Source organism: Pinus tabuliformis, chromosome 3_2 (assembly GCF_031772625.1).
Source record: "Pinus tabuliformis cultivar Carrire ecotype Pingquan chromosome 3_2, CPIR1, whole genome shotgun sequence".
NCBI lineage: Eukaryota > Viridiplantae > Streptophyta > Pinopsida > Pinales > Pinaceae > Pinus > Pinus tabuliformis.
In genome coordinates, this window is record NC_142302.1 from 405,247,237 (window position 1) to 405,265,613 (window position 18,377).

At 38.7% G+C, this 18,377-nt stretch overlaps 1 pseudogene; it reads left to right on the forward strand.

The window, feature by feature from the left end:
* The window catches only part of LOC149181098 (protein DETOXIFICATION 33-like), a 146,909-nt pseudogene that overhangs the window by 82,067 nt on the left and 46,465 nt on the right, over nucleotides 1-18,377 (forward strand).

Here is an 18,377-nt window from a genome sequence, read left to right on the forward strand (position 1 = left end):
GAATGGGTCCTAACATGTCAATCATGCCCGGAGTCCTCATGAGGCTCCTATGTTTATTCCATAACTGTAATGGATCTCTAAGCTCATCTCTTACCCATAAGTCTAATCTGTTTTCTTGTCTTTGGAAGGCATTATAGGCTTTAAGCCATTTGATTTGATTAAATCCAAATGAAATAAATGCCTGCAATTAGATATCCCCAATGAAAGGGCCAGGGTTCCGTTCTATCTCTTGATCTAACACAAGGTTATGCAAATAGAATTCACCCAGGAGTCTTTGAACCTTTACTCCATAGTGCTTACAACAATTTATAAAATCATCAATGGTATTAATTTGTATAGGGGCTCCTGCTTTGACGGCCTTAATTTTCAATTGCAAATATCGTTCCATTAAAAACAAGGCATAATTCTTGGCAGGGGCTCTACATGCTAGGACGTCAGTGTACAAAGAGCATAAGGTATCCATCTGTTTGATAACTACATCTAATCTATGAGTTACCTTTGTGACTTTTTCTTGTTCTTTTCGCCATCCTTCAAAGGCTTGGCTTTCGGATAAATTGACATTCCTTAGCTGTTGTTGTAATTCTTCATACTTTTCTCGAGAAACCGTTTGTTCTGTGAGTTTTTCTACTGCTTGTTGAGCTTGCATCAAACCCTCTCATAGGGTTACTGTCCTCAGATCATTATCCCACGTAGTAGTGCCCAGTGGAAGATTTACTTGAATCTTCTTATTGCGTCGCCTAGTGTTTATAGTCTGTATTCCTTCAAAGGACTGTGCCTCTGTCTGAACTTCCTTGTCACAGGCCGATATATCGTTTGTTTGCACTTCAACATGAGCAATAGTGAACTGCTGTTCCTTTTTCTTTTGAACAGCAGTCTGCATTTCAACAAGGGTTTGAACAGCAGACTGTTCTTCAACAGCGGTTTGAACAGCGAACTATTCTTCGATAAGGTTTTGAACAGCAGGCTGAACAAGGGTCCTTCGAACCTTTTTCTTGGGGGGTCTCACCGGAGTGGCTGCATGTCTTCCCCCTGAAGTTCTTTTTGCTCTCTTTCTTATTCTCAAAACCCTAATTTGCTGTCGAAGTCGAGCTATCACATTTAGTATTCTTCACTGTTCTTTTCATAATCATTTAATTTCTTCTGTTTCCTTGGAAGGAACAGTTGTCTGTTTACTCAGGCCTGGACTGTTATCTTGGCCAATTCCCTGGTTTTCCTCTTGGGGTGCTCCTTCGCTGTTTTGTTCAAGTTGCTCAGGAGTAGAAACCCTAGCTGGCTCTGTTATTTCCTGGGTAACTTCTTTGTTCACCTCTTCTTCTTCATGCAATTCTTCTGGTGTAGTCTGGCTGGGAGCAGATTGTTCCCCTTCTATATCTTCATCATTTTCTTCTCCTGTCATACTTGCAGAATGATTCTCTTTGTTTTCTTCCCCGTCACGCAATTCTTTGGGTGCATTTTTGTCCTGAGCAGAATGCTATTTTGGTTCTTCCTCAATCTGGAGGCCTAGCGGGCTGAGAGGCTGGCCATATTCGCCCATATTGGCTATAATTTTGGCCAATTCGTCCTCTTGCAATGGATTTTGCAATGGAATCTCTTCGTTTTGTTCTGCCTCTGCTCCACCTGCTCAGATTGCTCGGTCTCTTCCTCTATTTCTCCTTCCTCATTTCCTCCCACTTCTTTCTCATTCTCTTCTCCTTCCAATTGTGGGGGTTGCTTGTCCCTTGAGTCGTACATCTCCACAGGTTGGCTGGTACTCCCTTGGGGATTGTCCAACCTCCCTCTAATCCATGCCAATCTAACTGATTTTTTCCGTTTTGATGGTCTATTCAGTGTACAAGCAGTATGTTTGCATTTTGGGGCTGGCGGAGTCGGTGCCCCATCTATCATAGCAATTATCTCTTCCAGCTGCTCTGTTGCTGAGCAAGACTGTGGCTAACTATTAGTCGTATCAGTCCATGGTGGCTTACCACTGATGCCACATGTTGTGACTTTTTCATGCTTTGGGCAACATCATGAAGTAATGAATTTAAAAATGCAAGTAGGTTCACGGAGCATTTCTCTTTTCATATAGCTAAGAGTTTAAGGTGTCGTGGTCTTACCACGTCTTTCCTACCTTCAAAGGTGATGTAGCTCTGGATGATCCTTGCCAATTCTGCCCATGTCTCTCCTAATGCTGCTGGTAGGACTCCCTTTCCTCTGACTATCAGGTACTGGCCTTCATCTTGGAAAATCTTCATGATCTTTTGCAGTTTCTCCTTCTTTAGAGTCCACACAGGTCTAGTGGCTGGCAGTCCTGAGACCTCTGTAATTATGTCATCGGTAACTGCTATATGTTTTCCCCTTACTGTGGAGTGGTATTCTTAAAAGTTCTGCAAGAATTCTATTGCCACGGTCTCGTTGGATTCCTATAAATGATTAAGATAGACTAACCATCCTGCCTTTGCTAGGATTTCTCGTGCAGTGTCAGAAACTGTCAATACCTGTGGTTCTCTTCGAATTGACCTTCCTCCCATGCTTTAGCTTCACTGTAAAAACACGGAGACGGCAATGGAATAACAGGTTGTTCAAACTGTTAGAAACACAAAGAAAATAGCAAAATCGCAAGGCTCGTTCAAATCTTACTAATTGTTGCAGACTATGATACGAAAATATCTTAGGAACAGTAAGGCATGCAAATTGAAAAACGAGATACCGTTAAGCCTTGCTATTCCCGAGTAAGAGTTTGCCGAATAATAGCCTGACACGTATGTCAACAAATTATGAAGTTAGCCCCCCCCACAATGTGATAGGCCATCCTCGGCCGTCAAATGAAGGAGCGGCAGGCCGATCTGTTCTGGTACAGGGTCATAAAGGAACAACGTATGCCAAGATGCCATGTTTACAAAAGGAGCAGGTTACCGAAATCGAGGTGTATAATAGGATCGCTTAATAAATAAGAAAATGTGGTTACATGATGCGAGGCTGGGAGGATAGGACAGCTGACGTGCACAACGAGTGTAATGTGATCATTGTCTACTTTTTCTGTCATGATTGGTTATGATGGATTTTCATGTGTTTAATGGTTCGGGGAAGTGATATGCATAATCTTATTTGACAGATTACAAAGGTATAAGACAGAGAAGGGTATTAATGATTACTATTGGTGTATAAGAAATGTGACTTCAATACCATTAACAGAGCTCTACTGCCGACAAGTGTCCATAACCTTGGCAGAGTTGTTTGTTTCACCCATGGAACCATGATCCTTTGTGTATGCATAGGAAGTATAGTTTAGTGTCAAAATGGAGGTCATTATGCTGGCTTGGTAACCACTTAAATCATAATGCCATTCACCGCGAATGAGTGAAAGGTGGACAAGCTAGCTCGTGATGAGACCTCCTATTCCAAGGACTCTTTATTTTTTCTAATGTGCCTCTTGGACCATATCCCTGGTGTGGTGGCCATAGTGGGAATACCACTTCACTTTCTTCCTTATGATCATGGTAGGGTGGCTCTTGATGAGACCCCCTATCCTGCATTTGACAATTCAAAACATTCTTTTTTTTTCTTTTTTCTTTTTTATAAAATGCTTTCTTATTTATACACAAAGGGTGGTTTAGCCCTTGTTAAGAGTAGGAATGGTGGAAGAATTCTTAACATCTCAATAGAAAAATATAAACCCTTTGTTCTTATTCCTTAATAATGATCAAAGAATATTATGGGAATTTAAAAAGAACCAGCATGATAAAGATGACCAATCATGTTAGTATTAGTAGCAAAAATGATGAATAATTATGTCCTTTCTTCATTCCTCTTTATCAATTCACAGCGATTTCTTATAAAAGTAGTGATTTTATATAATTTTCTGATTTCAGTATGCTCTAGCTTTATATCGATTGCATGTGTATAGTTGTGCTCCAAAAGACCTGAAACAAGAGGAACAACAAGTATCTTTATGCATAAGTAAAAGGAATACAAGAATGTTGTCATTTGAAAAAGGAAGGGCAAAGGAATACAAGTGATGTTCCTTTGAAAAAGGAAAAACGAAAACTGAAAGTGTCATTCCTTTGGAAAAAGGAACAGCAGAAACCGAACATGTCATTCCTTTAGAAAAGGAACAGCAGAAACCGAACATGTCATTCCTTTAGAAAAGGAACAGCAGAAAACCAAAAGTGTCGTTCCTTTGGAAAAGGAACAGCAAAAACGCAAATGTTGTTCCTTTGGAAAAGGAACAGTAGAAATCAAAAAGTTGTGTTCCTTTGGAAAAGGAACAGCAGAAAACTCAAATGTCGTTCCTTTGGAAAAGGAACAACAAAAATCAGAAGTGTTGTTCCTTGGGAAAAGGAACAGCAGAAAACCAAAAGTGTTGTTCCTTTGGAAAAGGAATAGCAGAACACTTAAATGTCGTTCCTTTGGAAAAGGAACAGCAAAAATCAAAAGTGTTGTTCCTTTGGAAAAGGAACAGCAGAACACTCAAATGTCGTTCCTTTGGAAAAGGAATAGTAGAATGAAAATGAAAAAGGAACGGCTGAAACAAAAGGTGTTGTTCTTTTGAAAAAGGAACAGCAAACAAAGATGTTGTCTCTGTGGGAAAAGGAACAGTAGTAATGACAAAAGTGCACAAAAATGCTATCCCTTCAGAAAAGGAACATAAAAAATGACAGGGTTATTTCTCTTGAAAAAGGAATAGCAGAAAAAAAATGCAAATAAAAAAATATATACAGAACAAATAAATTATGTAAAAAGTATAAAAACAGGTGAATCACTTAATGAATCATAGGTGAGGAATATTGCTCTTCCTCCTGTAGAATTTTCATATCGGAGTCCTCACGTAGTTGCTGGCAGAAGGATTCCCGAGTAAGTGGTTTATGATATAATCGAACTCGGTGGCCATTTACTTTAAAGGTGTGTCCAAATCTGTCAATAGTGACTAGAGTTAGGGTGCCATTATCATGTACCTTCTAGATTTCATATGGCCCCAACCAATGAGTCTGAAGTTTCCTAGGAAAATCCTGAAACTTGGAATCGTATAAGAGCACCCAGTCTCCTTTGCGGAAAGCTTTGTTTGTAATGAGAGTGTCATGCCATTTAGCTCGCCGTTGTTGGATTAATGCAGTATGTTGAAGGGTAGAGAGCCTGATTTTATCTAGCTCATTGATCTGCTGTAATCTATTAATCTGTGCCTCGTTTAGATCTAGGCCTACTTCTTGTGTTGTTCGCAGTGTTTCGATTTCGAATTATATGGGGAAAATAAGTTGCTTTCCAAACACCAATTGTTATGGTGAATAGCCGGTAGTGCTTCTCCATGTTTTTCTGTAGGCCCACAAGGCTTCTGGTAGTCTTGCAGCCCAATCATGTCTATGTGACGCAATGGTTTTTGTCAAGATTGCTTCTATTATTTTGTTGCTGCTTTCTACTTGACTGTTTGCTTGTGGGTGGTATGGAGTAGTAATTTTATGCTGGATATGATAGTTCTTAAGTGTTGCAGCAATATTTTTACCAGCAAACTGTGGTCCACCATCTGTAGTTATGTCTCTTGGAAGCCCATATCGCACAAATATATGAAACAAGAACTATATGACAAAATCCTCTTTAGCTCTTAGTAATGCTTCTGCTTCAACCCATTTGGTGACATATTCTGTTGCCACCAGAATATATGTTTTCTAATTTGAGGATGGGTTAATTGGACCAACAAAATCAAGTGCCCATCGCTCGAATGGTTCAATAACCAGTTGTGGGTTCAAGGGCATTTCATCGGAGTAGCCAGGGCGTCCTGCCCTTTGACAACTGTCACAAGTTTGAACAAACTTCTTTGCGTCTTTGAAGATCATAGGCCAATAATACCCTGTTTGCAGCACCTTATGTCCAGTTCTCTTATCGGCAAAGTGTCCACCACATGGTCCGTCGTGACAAGCTTTCAAAATATCAAAAATTTCATCCTCCCAGACACATCTCCTGATGTGCATATCTTCTCCTGTATGGAACAGGTAGCCCCCAATCCAGGAAAATCAAGCACTTCGTTGGACAATCTGTTTTCGTTCATTGGGGGTCAGATGTTTTGGTAATTTACCTACTGCTAAGTAATTCACAACATAAGCATACCAGGGTGTTTTAACAGTGATAGCAAACAAATGCTCATCTGGAATTGATCTTCAACTATTGTTGCGTCCACTGGTTTTGGCATTCGTGAGAGAAATTCAGCTACAGGATTTTCTTTTCCAGGTCTGACCTTGATTGTAATATCAAATTCCTGCAATAAAATCAGCCATCTAGTTATTCTACCATTTGTGATTGGTTTATTTGCTAAATATTTTATGGCAGAGTGATATATATACAAGATAACAAGATATCCAGTAATGTAATGCCTGAACTTATTGACAGCATGTATTACAGCTAGAAATTCCTTTTCAGTAACAATATAATTCAATTTAGCAGGGGATAAGTTCTTGCTAATATAATAAATTGCATATGGTTTTTTATCTTCTTCCTGCCCAAGGACTGCTCCAATAGTTGTATCTGAGGCATCTAATGAAATTTGGAATGGCAGGTCCCAATTTGGTCCTCGAAGGACTGGAGCTGTGGACACAAGCTTCTTTAGATCCTGAAAAGCATGGTCACATTTTTCTGTCCAAAGAAAGTCAACATTACCTGTCAATGCATATAGAGGTGCAACAATATGTGAAAAATGTTCTATAAACCTTCTATAATAACCAGAGAATCCGAGAAAAATGTGTACCTCTGTTTGAGTGGTAGGAGTGGGAATTAGAAAAATTATTTGAATTTTGGTTGGGTCTACTTGTATTCCAGCTGCTGAGATATAGTGGCCTAGAATAAGTCCTTCAGTCATCATCATATAACATTTTTCATGGCTTAAGAAAAGCCTGGTGGCAATGCAGTGCTGTAGGACTTTTTCCAGTGTGTCCAATGCTAGGTCAAAATCATCTCCGTATGGTGTAAAATCATCCATGTAGACTTCAATCCCTTCATTTATTAGGTCTGAAAAAATGCTGAGGATAGCTCTTTGAAATGTGGCAGGAGCATTGCATAAGCCAAAAGGTAGAACTCTGTAGGCAAATGTTCCCCAAGGACAAGTAAAAGTGGTTTTGTCTTGGTCTTCAGGGGAAATCTGAATCTGATTGTATCCACTAAAGCCATCTAAGAAAGAAAAGAATTTCTTTCCTGCTAGAGTGTCTAATACTTGGTCAATGAATGGAAGGGGAAAGTGGTCTTTTTGTGTTGCTTTGTTTAATTCTCTATAGTCTACACAAATCCTCCACTTTCCATTCTTCTTTGGTACCAAAACAAGTGGAGAGACCCATTTACTATCGGAGATAGGGAAGATGAAGTTAACATCTAAAAGTTTCTGAAGTTCAGCTTTTACAACGTCTTTTAGATGAAGATTAAGTCTCCTTTGTGGTTGGCGAACAGGTCTCGCATCCTTTTCTATGTAAATGTGGTGTGTACATAATTGGGGGTCAATTCCTTTCATATCAGGGTAGTCCCATGCAAATGCTTCTTTATGTTTCCTCAATAATTGGATGAGCTTGTTTTCTTGTTCAGAAGTCAGGTTGGAATTAATGTTTAAAGTCTTTCCTGGCTCAATTTCCACAATTTTGCTATTCGAAACAGGTAATAGGTATTGTTTGATCATGTGTATCTTTAAGAAGATCCTCTTATAATTCATTATCAAATGCTGCTTCTACGTGGGATCTGGGTTCAGCTTGGCTAATGAAATTATTAATGGCATCATCTTCTGTTTGGTCTTTGAAATCGAGGGCCTCTTGTATGGTTAATGGAGATCTAATATTTTCGGTGAGGTATGATACAAGATTCTTGTTAGTTTTTATTATTGTGACACTTGGCTGCGCTGGGGGGTATAAAGCTAGATTCTTAATATTTGTCCCCCTAGTAATGGTCATATTACCTTGTCGGCAGCCAATATAAGCATCGGCAGTTGCGAGCCAAGGTCTGCCTAAGATCAATGGATGTCCATCAAGTCGGTTTTTGGGGTTTATTATCAGAAAATCGGCCGGATACTCCCAGGAGTCAACAGATACCATAACATCATGTAGTGTGCCCTCTGGCCTAACTACAAATCAATCAGCCAGTTATAATAAAGTGGAGGTCGGTTCTACTAATGTAATGCCCAGTTTTTGGTAAGTAGTGGTTGTTAAAATGTTAATTGCAGCTCCTAGATCAACTAAGGCATTTGAGAAGGTCTGACCAAAGATTTGTATGGTTACTATTGGATTTCCTGGGTCTTCATATTTAATGGGTGTTTCTTTTCCTAATAATAAGTCAGATAAAGTTCCAACTACTTGGACTTTTTGGTTATTTGTTATTGTCCTCCTTGGTTTCTTTATACATAGTTCTTTGATAGTCTTTTCATATATTGGGATGTCTTGAATGGCTTGGAGGAGCGGGATTTTTATGTACAGGTTTCGTAATTGTCCCAAAATGTCAAAATCAGGATATTGTATAGGTCGAGGTATAATTAAGCGTTCTGGGAATGGAGGAGAGGATGTGGTTGCTGGATCACAAATTTGTTGTCTGGTCACGTCCTCTTCTTGTAATGGTTGTTCTACAGGTAACTGATTTTCAACTTGAATTGTCTTATTTCCCTCTGTTTCAATGATATGCCCAGATCTTAATTGAAGGTCATCACACTCCTTTAGATCAGTTCCTATCTCTAGTGTTTCGATTATTTGAATGGACTGGACCAGTCTGTTATTTGGATTGGGGTTGGGTTGGGCTGGGAGTTGCGGCCTTAAGTTAGACTGGGGTTTTGTTGCAGGGCTAGCAGTGTAGGTTGAGGGAGCGAGATGGTTTCTACTGGCTGATTCATCGGTCTTTGCCAGTTTGTCTGCTAGGTTTGACTCTGTGAAGTAGGAGGAGTCCATTGTGGTGGAAAAACATTGTTTTACCAATATGGTGGGGTATAGGGAAAATTTGGCCAATTGGGTTGGCTTGCTTGATTCGTCCATGGAGATGATGAAGGGAATGATTGTTGTGACCAATTCGAGAAGGGGGGTTGATTTTGCCACATTTAATTATATTGTTGAGCATGATATTGTGGAGGTTGGAAAGAAGATGGTGGGTCTGAAAACATACCTGTTTGTCGCGTCTGCTATTAACAACGCTAATTAAGTAGATACACCGATTATGGCTCTTCTTCTGCTTATTTGTATATTGCTTTCAATCTAGGAAGTGAGGGGCAGCTCTCTGTGGAGTGGTCTTTTGTACAAATGGCACAAACTTGAACTGCATCTAATGGACACTCCCTGTGGCTATGTTTCTTTCTGCATCTGGGACAAAAGATTGCAAAATTCTGTTCTGCTTCTGCTTGCTTTTGTTTGGCCTGCATAATATCAAGTTGTGTTGTCAACGTCCCCAATATGTCAGTTTTAAAATTTTCTAATAAATTTCCAATTTCTGCACGAGTTACTCCTTCTGCCGAAATTCTACTATCTCTTACAAATCAATCATGTTCTGCTGGTTTTAGCCTTGTGCTACCTCTCAAGTTCTTGATACATAAATCAATAATGTCAGAAAAAATTTCTTGATAAATATCTCCTTTCCCCATAATGTTTAATGTCTCAATCCATTGTTCCTTCATTCCCCTAATTAATGTTGTTTTTAATACATTATCAGGTAAAGGTAATGATGCATAAGGAGATATATGAAGATTATACTGGAATCATTCAACATACTCTTCTAATGTTTCATTTGGTTTAGCTACCATCTGAAATATTTTATCTTTTAACCCTCGAGACCTACAATAGTCCTGATATTTTTTTAGAAAAGACTCTTTCATTTGATCCCAATTATTTATAACACCACCACCTAATCCCATAAACCATCTTAAAGCAGCTCCTTTTAATGTAGAGGGAAATAATTTCAGTTTCTGGGGATCGGTGGTATAGTCATATCCTCTACATAGCACATCGGATTCAAACAGGAATGCGTCCGGATCTTCTGATGTAAGGCCATGAAATGTAGGGATATGCTGGAGAGGAATTTATTTCATAGGTGCATTAGCTACAGTATCCACAATGGGGTATTGCAGTGTAGAGGTTTGGGTGTTAGGTTGATTCTAGAACATTTGGTCAAATATATGCCAATAGCCTTCTGGGATATCTAGGAGGGTATTCCTAGGTTGTCGAGGGGGAATGGCTCTAATGGGGATGGCCTTGACAACACTACCTTTATCTAGGATGATGAGAGTGCCTAATGTCTGGGGGGATTCAGGTTCTTGAATTTTGTTATAAATGATTTTTGCAGCACTTCCCTTATCTGGGCTGCTTAATGGTTGAATTACGCTAAGAGGAGATTTTGGTTTTTCATCTTCTCATGTTTCTCCTCTTCCTTATTAGAGATTGCTAAGGTTCCCTTCCTGCAATGATTTTAGGCTAGAATTTTCAATTTCTTGAAAATCTTGCTCTTCAGTTTGACTATGCACCTCAGCAAAGGCTATAGATGGTGATCCTGTGGCCTGAAGGGAACTAGTAGGCTGTCTAGAAGTAACTTTTCTAGGTCCTACTGAAGGCCGAGATTCTTCTTTCTTAAGGATTTCGTCTATAAAGGTCAATCGGCCAAGGGTCACCTGCCCCTTAGCTTTATCAGACATGGGTAGTGGTTTGGGATTCTTTTCTGGCTTTTTCTACATAGTCATGCACACAAATCAACTGCTAGGTTCTACCCAAACAAAACAACGAAAAGTCTAGAGGAAAGCGGGCAGGGGAGCAGGGCTATTACATACTCCACATGCAGGTTCTTACCTTCCGTTTTTAAAACCCAGTTCTTTCCTAATAGGTTCTTATGCTACTCTGGAAAAGAAACAAATGGCTACACTCTTCCCCGACAACGGCACCAAAATGTCGAGCTGTAAAAAGGGTCTTTTTCACCTCTAATTACCTCACATTAACTTGTCAATCCAGGAACGATTTGTTATCTCAAAGAGTGTATTCAGTTTGAGGCGGTCATTTTTCAGAGTAATGCTAGTAGTATAGCTCAAGAAAATACAAGAGTAAACGGATGCTTGAAACAAGATCTACTTATAGCAAAATACTTTAAAAACTAAATCATGCACTTGGAAAACTAAGCAATTTATCAGTCAAGGGTCTTGTAACAATAACTCATCCCTTTGGAAACTGATGTAACTAAAGGTAATCAAGGAACAGATCATCAATCTGGGGACTAGACAATAGATGCCAACACCACTACAATTTCAGATCATTCTGCACTCCCAAAGCAACAATAATGCAGATAACAGGAAATGGAACAACAATTAAGAAATGGAACAGCAACTAGAAAATGTAACAGTAACTAAGTCTGATGAACAGCAACACCTTAATCTACAAGAACAAGTGCAGCAATCATATCCTACAAAAATCAGATGGCAATCCTTACTTAAAGGATAAATCAAACAGCAAATAAAAATGGAACGACAACCAATTACCAATGGAATGTAGAACAACGCTTAGAGCCAATTTGGAATATACAGTACCGAAATAAACAACACACACAGCACACAAAGATATTAAGAGAAACAGTAATCTGAGTCTGATACCACAAATATTGATCTCAGTTAGAAAGGATAATGGTTGCAATTCACAATGGAACAACAATGTCAATTGAACAACAATCATATGAAGTATAAACCATAGATGAATACAGTAATACCAACTTAAGAAGATTATAGCTCGATTACTCTGAATTGAGAAACAATAGCATTCTGTAAAGAACAATAATGTTACATTAATGACTTAAAGGAACAAAAATACATTATAAGGTCAGAATGAACAATACGAATTTCTTGTTGTAGAGAATGATATTGTAGATATAACAGAACTGTGATATAAAATAAAAAAACACACCAGATTACCGATCAAAGCTGATAACGAAAACCATACACGAACTAAAGATAATGATAGAGGAGCAAGTGTTCCACCAGGGCTGGGCCCTTAGCCTCTAGGGACACACCACTTGAAATTATTCTAGGATCAAAGATGGAACAGCAACCAGATTTGTATTAAAGCATTAAAACAGAGTTAGAGTGGATCACTTCTCAACGAGAATTGATGATCAAAGTTTCAAATACAGAGCAAAGTTACATAAAAATTAACAGTCCTCCCCTCGGGCTCGCATTGCTTCCCCTACTTATAACAGTTGAAGCGGAGATATTGAGGATGCGAAAATAGTTAAAGCAGTGATCCCTCAGGATCAAAGGATCCTGAGGGATTCGCCAAGCTGTTAATCCTCAGTTATCCGATCGTTTTCTTGCACCGAGTCGATACCTCCTTTTCCTTTCCTTGGCTAAGATGTTTTAATTTAGATCGTCTTGTTTGCATATGGTTCCCCGCCAAAGGGACAACGGTTAGCTTGGCCCTGTCTTTTTCTTTGGAGCGGCAATCTTTAGTTTTTCCTTTTTCGTGCATAAGAAATGGCAATTATTAGTGTTTCCATGTTGCGTATAAATCTTATAGATTTTTCGTGATTTCCCATTATCTACCTAGTTTATGATGCAAAGATGTTACGAGTTCTAAAGAAAAGATGACAAAATAATCAATAAAAACATACCTTCTTTAGTACTCCACACAAGGTATTGGTCCTACGTGGTTTTGGACCATGGTATTGAGAGAGGCCTAAACCTATATAAGGAGAAGAAGATCATTAGGACAAAGTGCAAGGGTGCTGTTATCACTGAAAAGATTTCAAAGGAAAAGGGTAAGGTAAGGGAGAATTGGTCTTGGTCATTCTCATGCTCCTTTCATGCATAAGAAGCACTTGGCAAACTCAGGGTCAGCATACATCAGAGTTCTTTGAAGGTTCAAGCAAGGCATGTAAGGTTCATAATGCTCTGGGCGCCATTAAAGAATTTTTTTCTTAGCACAATTATTTGAGCAGGGTATATGGTTGATTTAATGCATTTCATGTGGTTAAATAGACAACATGGTCAGCAGAAGGATTTCAAGACAAGCATAAGAATGAAACTCTAAAAATGAGGAACTTTGTCTCCTTATTTTTACTAGTCAGCTTCTAGAAGAGTTTTTGAACATTTGAAAACTCATCTCTGAAAAGTGAAAGAGGTTTTAATTCCTAAGATACTGAAGTACAAAAACCTCTTCCATTTTCCTCAAATTCATTATGAGCTGAGAGAAATTAATGACCAAAGTTGCGCTACGAAACTGCTGTAGGTGCAGTTTTTCATCTTCTGTTTTACACCTGTTTTTCAAAGACACATTCTGGGCAGCTGGAGTAGTGTTTCAAAAAACAAAAAGAGGTTTTTGTTCAGAATGGATTGGTTCACAAAAGCCTCCTTCAGTTTTTTCAAATACATTTTTTGTGAGAAGTTATGAGCTCTGTCCCAAGCCTTATTTTTCAGCCAGAATAGAAGCTTATATCTCATGTCATCTTCACTTACCATCATATTGGCAATGCAAGAAAAAGGAAGCAAGGCATCATGATTTAGTTCCAGAAAGGGGTTGGGAAATAAATCTAGATCAACTTCATACAATTGCAGACAGAAACACAGTGGCAATGGTTGTTATCAAACTTGCGCTACGAAACTGCTGTAGGTGCAAGTTTTCCACAGGCATATTTCTCTGTTTGACACCTGTTTTTCAAAGAAGTATTCTGGACGGTAGGAAAGGTGTTTCAAAAAACCAAGCGAGGTTTTTGTTAAGAATGGATTGGTTCACAAAAGCCTCCTTCAGTTTTTCCAAATACAGTTTGTACGAGAAGCTATGAGCTCTGTCCCAAGACCTATTTTTCAGCCAGAAACAGAGCAAGGGACAGTCTCCTAGTTTCTAGGAACACCAAAAGGATGAGTCATCAAGGGCCAGCTGGAAGGTTATGAGCACCATCAAATTCGACTTCATGGATTTTTAGGTGTCAAAGAATGTTTTAAATGTTTAGATAAGGTTGTTGTAATCATAATAAGGAGTTACACTCCTAGTTGTATTAGGTCTCTAGGACTGCTAGTTAGGTGTCATTTGAATTTAATAGTTAGTTTTGAGTGTCATTAGGTGTCAGGTCAGGTAGAATTTGAATTTTCCTCTTCCTAGAAGAGGAATCTAAGCATGTAAAGAGCTCTATATATAGCAGAACATCTGATGTACAAAGGGGGAAATTTTTATGAAAAGGCTTGTATTTGGCATATGTAAGACTCATTTTCAATAATGCATGCTTGACTTTACTTCTCAGGATTCATGAAGGGTTTTTTATGTTCAGAATATGTGATGTTGTCCTTTTCTTAATTCTTACAGTGGTATGGATGTATAATCACTCAGAATTCACTGAATGTGCTCTGACTTCCTGTATACATGCATAAACTGTGTGGTCCCATATGAGTTTATGTTCTGAATGTTTAAACGCTGAATGCCCTGACTTCCATGTAAGGTTGAGTTCATTGTTATATTGAGGTGTTGTTGACTCCATAAGCCCAATGGATAGTTTTGTTTAATGTGTTTCCACCATTCATATTTTTCACAGTTGTTCTATAAGAGTTAGCCATCTTATCTTTAATCAAAATCATTAATCCATCAAGAGAGAGCCCTCTCAGGTTGAGGAGGCTAAGCCTCAGCCTAAAGTAGGTTGAAATAGTTACTTGAACTCTTCTTGTTCTGTAGCCTTCCAGGGCCTGATTTTGAGAAAACAGGTGCAAGGATTGAATATCTTATGAAGTGTGAGATCTAGTATGCTGGTTATGGGTTTGTGATGCTTTTCTTGATCTGAACCAAGGATGCACCTATGTGGTTGATGATGGATGATGGATGATGGATCGGGATCATAAGGCTTGGAATGCATTATCATTATGTGGTTTGATCATGGATAGACTAGTTCTGAATTATTGATGCATGTTTTATTGTATAAATGTTATAATCTGGGTATGACTGATGTTTGGAATAGTTGCAAATTTATGAGTAAATATTTGCAGATCTGTAGGTGGGTTGGCTTTGGTAAAAGAGTGTATACACTTTGGTTTGGTTTACCATAGTAGTGTATACATTGTGAGATATGATATTTGAAGTTGCAGTTGGATCTGGTTGTTGTTGCAAAGTTCTGTGTTTTGCTCTGTGTTCTGGTGACTGTGTTTTGTTGACAGGGTTTCAGTGATTCAGTGTTCAGTGATTCAGAAATGAATGATGCAAGTGTAGTTGATGGTTGTATTGCAGTGGTGATTGATTTTGTGCTTCAATTTCGTTGATGGGTCCAGTATAAAAATTAGATGAAACATGGCCTTCATATTATGGTGTTGTGATGAATCAAGAAGGTTGTAGCCTTCAGTAGGCCAGCGCCTACATACTAGTAAATGGATCGGCTAGTACAAGAGCTAGGGGGTTGTAGCTCCCTTCTAGTAGTAGCTGGAGAACGAGAGAAGGTTGTAGCCTTCTGCAGGTGGGTGCCTGCGTACTGGTATGAATCTGTGCCAGTACAAGATTGTAAACAGGTTTTTCTTATCTTAAAGAAAACAACAGCAGGTGGTTTTTGTCCTGCATTGGGTTTCCACCTTATATCATGGTGTTCATGTGTGCTTCTTATGTGTGATGATCTATTCTATTTTACTGCACATGTTTACTGTTCATATGGTTAATGAAGTTCTAATGCACTGATTAAAGATCAACATATAATGGATTAACTGAATCATAAGTTCACTGGATATACGCTAGTTGCATTAAACACAGTTGCGTGTACACGCAGGTTCCCTTAGCTGAAGTAGCATATATGAATCTAAGTATGGAAATGAAAAAGTTAGTGATTTGCTAATACTGATTCACACCACCCCCCACCCTCTCAGTATTATAACAATTGGTATCAAAGCAGGTCTTTTGGTAGAAGCTTGATCACTTGAAGGAGATCCGTAGAACAATGGGAAAGAAAGCACGTCAGAAGAAGAAGACATCTCAAAGGAACAATGACAGCCTATTGTTAAGTGGTAGCAAGTATTCAGATTCTGAATCACCTCAGATTGAATATGTGCAAGAAAATGAAGCATCAGATAAACTCATAGATCAACAAGATCTATTTAACAAAAGGGAGAGTGCCCTCAAAGAAGAAGTTATCAGCTTAAAAGCTCAGCTGGAGTGTGCGTTCAGAGTATGTCAAATGCTGTAGGAGTAGAATGAAGAACAAGAAAATGAGATTCTCAAAATAAGGCAACAAGTGGAAGAAGGAAGAAAATCTGAAGAAATCTTGAAGAAGCAATATCTGGAAAAGGAAGAACAACATCAGGTTGAGGTAAATATCTTGAAAGGTAAATTAGAAGAAAAAGATAAACTATTACGATTTCAAGACAGTACTAAGATTTTGGATGATATTCTTAGTAGTCAAAGGTCACCTGCTACCAAAAATGGTCTTGGTTTTTATGAATTTGTTGAAGGTGAATCTAGCTCACAAGGTGAGACAAGGAACTCTAATGTAAAATTTGAAATGCTCAACAAGGAGATGAGAGGTCAAGCCCATCAACGACCAAGGAAAGATAATCTTCAAAGAAAATATTTTGCTCCTAAATATTTTGGATATGTTGCATCCAGATGCAGAAGTAGAATGGTTCAAGACCATCACACAAAAAGATCATCACGTTCCAGGTACTTTAAGGGATATTGTTTTTCTTGCAATATGGTTGGTCACAAAGCTATTGATTGCTACAAAAGGAATATGAATCATGTAAGATGTTATGCATGTAAAAAGCTTGGACATATAGCAAAGGAATGCAGGAACAAAGTACATGCACCATACCAAAAAAAAACATCATCACAATCGAAGATATGGAAGAAAAAGGAAGTACAGTCAGAAAGATGTGGCATAGCAGAGTATACAGACATGACAGACTCAGAGGGAGCTGAAAGTGTGGAACCTCAATGTTCTAAATCTCATACGCAAGTTTCATGAAGACAAGTCACGTGTATACGCGAGTTCAAAGCTGCACAGTCGCGTATATGTTGGTTTGAGGAAAAGCAGTGGGACAAACTCAAGAAAAAGGGTCTGATATGATTTAGTCCATTATTTGCTTTGTTTAATCATGGTTACAATCTGTTGATGATGTGTGGAAATGTGTTGGTACTCATAAGATGTTGTTTAGAATTGTTTTTCATCCTAACTTGATGATGATGATGCCTTGATACTTCTTGCTGATATATGCATGATCAGATCTGATAGTGAATAGATGGCATAGGTTCAGGGGAGCATATGCTTCGAATAATGCATTGTTGGCATTATGGTTAGAAGTATTTGGTGATAATGCTTATGTGGCTAAATGATACATCTTGCTACTTGGTCAAAAGAATGGTATTGCAGGTTACAGGTTGTTGATGTTGATGAGAGATGCCTATGGTGCAGATCATATGGTGTACGATAGTTGTTGATGACTATCATGCTCTTGTTTAGATTGTTGGTCATTGTTATAAAAGTAATGTATATCATTTGATGTAAAGATCATGAAAAGACCCAATTTGTAATCCAACTTTGCATGGGAAGGATGATGTAATAATGTCTATTTCAGTCATGTATAAACATTTGGTATATCCCCACTTGGTTGGGTGGATGAGTTAAAATGGTGTATCCCCACTTGATTGGGAGATTGATGTATGTATGAGTCATTGGTGATCGGAAGTTCATACTCACTTAGTTGAGTTGTAGAGTCATGTTATTCTCTTGAAAAATATTTTTGCAGACTTGGCATGTGCTCAGGGGGAGCATAGATGGATTGGTACATCTTGGCATGAACAAATGGGGAGCTCAATTAGAGATTTCAACATGTACTCATGGGGAGTATGGACAGCAGAATGTATATCAAGGGAGAGAATATCTTGGTCCGCCCTTCACCCTTGTTGTCAAAGGGGGAGAGTGACTTGATGTGGTTGTTGCCATCAAGTCCAAAGGGGGAGATTGTTAGCATTATGATACAGGTATGACACAAGTGTTGTCCTTGATGGCAACTCACTCAGATGACAGATCATAGTCCAGGCTCTCAAAATGAAGGAAAAAGAGATATATGCATGTTCCCTTTGACCCAGCCGCGTATATACACGGGTTCGCTGACAAAAAGATGCGTATGCGTATACACGCACTTTCACGTAAGGAAAGGTGCATACATGTTGGAGAACTTAGTTTTGGTCTGTGGTATTTGGTCCATGGTATTGTGATCCATGGTATTGGTCCAAGGTATTTGTTCCGAGATATTGACCCCAGGTATTGGGTCCAAGGTATTGGTACTATGTGGTTTTGGACCATGGTAAGGAGAAGAAGATCATTAGGCCAAAGTCCAAGGGTGCAAGGATTGAATATCTGATGAAGTTTGAGATCTAGTATGCTGGTTATGGGTTTGTTATGCTTTGCTTGATCTAAACCAAGGATGCACCTATGCGGTTGATGATGGATGATGGATTAGGATCATAAGG